Here is a 5,960-nt window from a genome sequence, read left to right as displayed (position 1 = left end):
TCTTGGAGCTGGTAATCTTCTGTTCTCTTTTGTCATTCAGTAAAGGAGATACCATCTGTCAGCTGGTCAATGACTGCTCCCATGCATTTAAAACTTTCGAGACAATACAGCATAATAGGGAGAGACGCAACAATTAATAACAAACCCATGGTTTGAAGAGTGCTACTGAGTCAAGGTTCCTATAATCCAAACCAGCTAAAATTAAATAAGTCAAGAAGTGTTCCTGAAGATGAGGATACTTCTATTCAACCGGTTGACATGTTTATGAATTTCATGTAAATTTCTGTATCTTGACTTTCCCAGAGTGTTTATCTTGTAACCTTGTTCCAGAGAAACTAAGGCATTGGAAAACAGGGAGACGTTTGTGATGAGGAGGAAAAACTACAGGATCTCCAATTTTATAGCAAATCCAACAGTTGGTTGGAGGTTGTATTACCCTCTTTTGTAATTGCCTTAGATATGAGAACAATGGCATTAACTTTATAGGACAGAGCAAGACAAAAGGTGGCCAAAAGAATCATAAAGACCTTCATTGTGTAACAAGGAAATGAATGGTCAGAGAAAGGAGAAATAGAAAGAAACATTATTGAATGGACATCTTAGGAGGAAGCAGTCTGTCTCCATGTTAATTACTTCTTTCCCTAGTCAATTTGATTTTGAGGTCCCCAGCATTTACACAGGGCCAGATGCCAGATGGAGTTTTCTTCAGTTGTGAAATATGCACCCAAGACTCAACACCTTGTAATTTGACAACATTGTCACTGGTAAAGTCCTTTACATGAATCTGATTTTGGCAATATTATGAGAGTAAAACAATAACTGTACATGAATGACAAAAGACTTAAAAATACCTATGGTTAAAGACCTAATGAGAGTTCTTCATAATGGAATGGACAAGACAATTTGATTATTTCTGAGACATACAACATTTTAAGATAACTAGAATTATGACGAATAACATTATGTCAGGACATAGATATTTAGTTTTGGAACACATATATTAATAACATATACTTATATAAACATAGCTTAAAGAATATTTATCAACTCTTATTTGACAACACTTTCCATTTAATTTACTACATCAAATAAGCCTAGTTAGTTTAACATGTTAAGCGCCAAGCCTGTTTTGTCTTCCTTTCTGTTAAGCCCACGATATCCGATTTCACCTATATGCTGGAGGCCCGAGACTGTCGAGGTCCGGACAGAAAGTATAGTGTCATTCACCGGTGACTGACATGGCGCTTAATGTGTTAATTTTTTTTTTTTTTAAAAGGAAAGACAACAAGTCTTTTGAGATGTTCCAGGGACCTCTGGAAAATTCCAGAGTTAATTCAAGGTCAAAAATCATTTAGAATTTGAGTTTTTGGTGAAGATTGTAAAAAATATCCATTTTAACAAAAGTGACAAAGACTTTAAAAGCAAATATAAAAAGTTACATAGGTTAAAATACATTGACAACCTAGCTCTGTTAATATTGAATAGATTGATTTTTCATAAGTAATCAAAGACCAGAAAAAAGGCAATTGAACCATAGCAAATTATTTAAGTAAGACAATTTTTTTATTTCCAAGCAGAGTTCATAGAAGGCAAAGAACTCAACAAAAAAAGGTAAAGAAAAACCTTTTTTACAAAATCTGGGGACCTCAAAATCAAATTTAAAAAAAAATTATCCATTTAACAGAGAGAAGAGCAAAATATAATTTTGTACCAGTGTACTTTTGATACCAAAACTCAATTTTGTCCACTTTTATTAAAAATAATTGGCATAAATCACAGTATAATTTAAGGCATACAGCAAGGTGGTTTGATGTACATATATTTTGAAATAATTATAATAGGTTCAGCTAACATTCATAATCTCATGTAAATACAATAAAAAGAAAAGAAAAGAATAAAAATTTTTGTGATGAGAATGCTTAGGATTTTTATGCTTAACAACTTTTTAATGTCATATAGCAGTGTTAACTATAGTCATTATTTAGTACATCATATCCCTAGTATTTATTTATCTCATAAATGAACATTTGTGCCTTTTGACCACCTTCATTCAATTCCCCCGACCACTACCCACCCCAAACCTCTGCCTCTGGTAACTGCAAGTCTAATATTTTTTTTCAATGATTCTTTTTAGATTTTTTAAATGAGATCATACAGTATATGTCCTTTTTTGTCAGTTATTCCACTCAGCATAATAGGATGGTTCAACATACACCAGTCAATGTGATATATCCATTAGTAGACTGAAAGAATAATATGATCATATCAATAGACAGAAAAAGCATTTGAAAAAAGTTAATATCCATTCATGATAAAATCTCTTTACAATTTAGACATAGGAAGAACATATCACAACATAAAGGAAATATATGGCAAGCCCATAACTAACACCATACTGAATGCTGAAAGATTGAATGAATTTCTCTTAAGATCTCATTTTCACCACTACTATTCAACATAGTACTAAGAGTCATAGCTAGTGAAATCAGGCAAGAATATATATATATTAAAAAAGGAATAAGTAAAATTTTCTCCATTTGCAGATGACATGATTTTTAAAACGGTTAGATCTAATAAATAAGTTTAGTACATTTGTGGGATACAAAATTAATATACAAATTGTCATTTCTACACACTGACAATAAATTTTCTAAAAAATAAATTATCAACCTCATTTACAATAGTGTCAAAAACAATAAAATACTTAAGAATTGCCCTAGCCGGTTTGGCTCACTGGATAGAGCATCGGCCTGGGGACTGAAGGGTCCCAGGTTTGATTCCGGTCAAGGGCATGTACCTTGGTTGCGGGCACATCCCCAGTAGGGGGTGTGTAGGAGGCAGCTGGTCGATGCTTCTCTCTCATCGATGTTTCTAACTCTCTATCCCTCTCCCTTCCTCTCTGTAAAAAATCAATAAAATATATATTTTTTTAAAAAGAATAAAGTTAACCAAGGAAATGAAAGATCTCTCCTCTGAAAATTATAAGACATTGATGAAAGAAATCAAAGAAGACACATATAAATGAAAGGTATCACTTGTTCATGAATTGGAAAGATTAATATTGCTAAAATGTCAATGCAATATTTGTCAAGATTCCAATGGCCTTTTTAACAGAAGTGGAAAAATAATACTAAAATTTATATGTAATCACAAATTATCTATAATAATAAGAGCATAATATGCTAATTAGACCAGATGACCTTCCAGACGACCTTCTGGATGAAGCCGCAGCGGCAGAGGCTGAGGAAGAGGCAGCCACCACCACAGTGGTGGCCAAGCCCCTGGCATGAATTACATGCATCAGGCCTCTAGTTCTTAATAGCCAAATAAATACTGAGAAAGAACAAAGCAGAAGGCATCACACTTCCTGACTTTAAGCTATACTATAAAGTTATAGTAATTAGAACAGTATGGTACTGGTATAAAAACAGACAAACAGACCAACAGAACAGAATTGAGAGCCCAAGCATATCCAGTCACCTAATATTTGACAAGGGGGACAAAACTAATTTTTGTAAAACTTAAATCTGTTCCAATCTTAGCAGCTCAACCACTAATAAAATTCCTTTCCCCAGATTCCTTTTCAATAAGCCTACAACATTTTATATTCATTCAATTTTTTTCTATTTTTTCTCTTATTCATTCTAGAATAATCATTTTGCTTTAGAATAAAATTAATTTCCTTTTTCTTCAACAAACATGTCCACCATACCTATCATTATCCAAAAAAATTCTACTTTTCTTACCTACTTTTTATACACAGTTGTTTCTTTATACCCTTATTATTTTTAAATAGTTTCAATTGATTAGAATTCTTAACCCTTAAAATCATTAATTCCTAGTGAAATTTAAGAAGTAGAAAATTATATATTGTATGTTATACTTACTAACATTCTGTGGATTGGCAAATTTAAAAAGATATTTCATAGTTTCTAGAATTACATTCTTTTTCATAGAAAATTTTTCAATGTGACACAAAACATGTTTACTAATAGACCCAAATATCTTTAATTCCTCTATAAGAGAAAGCCAAAAGTGAATAATAAGCTTATATTCAGTAATTAATGTTTCAGTGTTTTACTTAACTTGGAAATGATGTAAATATTTAATGAATATTTATAATTTAGCATATCTCATATAAATTTAAGGTTTCAAGTTTCTAAAAAAAACACCTATTTTTAAGTAAACATAGTGTAAACATAGTTATTGAAAAGTTTATAAACTTTTACGTTACACACATCTATTTAAATTACCAGTTCTTAATATGTTTATATTACTCATGGAAATATTATGAGACAAACAGCTAACCATCATCCAAATACTTTTCTTTATTACACCCTGTAACAGAGATAACATGAGCTTATTTGACTTTTAGTAATCCTGTGTAAAATAAAAGTTGAATGTTTGAGTTAAATTTGCTATTGTTAGCTTTAAGACATACTTGTTTTAATCATGGCAACAAACTTATACTAGATAATTCACTGAAGATTATCCTACATCAGGTGAACTGGAAACATATTTGGGTTAATATATATATATCGATTGAAGCAGTGATTTTTAAAGCAAAGAAAGCAGAATGAGAACATCTTAAATTGTTAATTCTTTCTTTACAGTTTGCCTAAGACCACTTTTGATTCAGAAAACTGTGGAAAGTTTCCACAGTAGTTGCCACAAGGGAACTGCCAGGTGGTGGCACATGTCAATTTTTCACAGAGCCCTGCTTTGTCGGGTGTCTGAATACACTGCTCTGGGTCTCCTCTCACACTTACTGGAATCAACCCTGGCAGATTTTTAGTCCACAGGTCACTTTTCCCTATGTTTATTTGTAAACTCTTCATCATTCTTGCAGGACTTTTTATGGTCCTTAGAATATTCTTCAGCTAGGTCAGCCCCAAGGGGGTCTTCGGGCTAGGGGTCGTAAATCAGTGCTATGAGGGACTGGATTACTTGGTCGGTTTTGGTTGCTGCCTTCCAGTTTTCAGCACTAATTACTGGCAGACAGACCTGTCCCTTTTCAAGGATGTTGGGGTGATAGATCATTGTTTTAAATATGATCTTTGTGGTTTGAATGTATATTTCGCTGGAAAGCTGATTTCGATTCTGAAGGCCCCCTTATCATATGGAGGGTTGTTAAGAACAATAAGCCCTTGCCAAGTCAGTAAATTAGCTTCATCAACCTGGATGTATGGAAGTTTTTCATTGCACATTTGTGGGTTTCTTCAAGCTCCGTCAGCATCCTGCTGGCCACCATCTTGGATCTGGTGCTGCTCCTTTCCATTTCTGAGTATTCTTGATTCATGTAGACCTTTTTTTGTCTTTAAGCCAATTAAATAGAACTCTTCACAAATTAACTCAGCAATACCATCCACAGACAGAAAAATATTACACATATGTAGTATACATACATAGTCATATAATCAAGACACATGCAGAGATGTTATAGGTTTTCTTTTAGAATTTTATCCATGACACATGATAAGACAAAACTCATTCATTTATAAAACAGCAGTTGATCCTAATTGTGTTTCTGGCTGATAGAGAGAGACACATCGATGTGAGAGAGAAATGTAGATCTGTTGCCTCTCTCACATGCCCCAACTGGGGATTGAATGCACAACCAGGTATGTGCCCTAACCAGGAATTGAACCAACCAGGTTTCAGTGTACCAGACAACAACACACCAACCAGGGCACATACCTTAAACTTTTTATTAATATTTATGCCATCTTTGTTTAATTTTTTTACCATCCCCCTCTTAATTGCAAATGTATAAAAGGTAATGTTCATTCTTGCCTGGCCCATGTGGCTCAGTGTTGGACAATGCACTAAGAGTTCGCAGGTTCAATTCCTGGTCAGGGCACATGCCCAGGTTGTGGACTCAAACCCCAGCAGGGGGTGCTGGAGGCAACTGATCAATGTTGATGTTTCTCTTTCATCGATGTTTCTATCACTCTCTTCTT

At 33.7% G+C, this 5,960-nt stretch overlaps 1 pseudogene; it reads right to left on the bottom strand.

The window, feature by feature from the left end:
- Nucleotides 1–4,791: 4,791 nt before the first annotated feature.
- LOC102248430 lies at nucleotides 4,792–5,251 on the bottom strand (annotated as a pseudogene).
- Between the last annotated feature and the right edge of the window lie 709 nt (nucleotides 5,252–5,960).

The sequence above is a fragment of the Myotis brandtii genome, unplaced genomic scaffold, assembly GCF_000412655.1.
Source record: "Myotis brandtii unplaced genomic scaffold, ASM41265v1 scaffold259, whole genome shotgun sequence".
NCBI classification, from domain to species: domain Eukaryota; kingdom Metazoa; phylum Chordata; class Mammalia; order Chiroptera; family Vespertilionidae; genus Myotis; species Myotis brandtii.
This window is presented reverse-complemented; position numbering and strand designations above follow the sequence as displayed.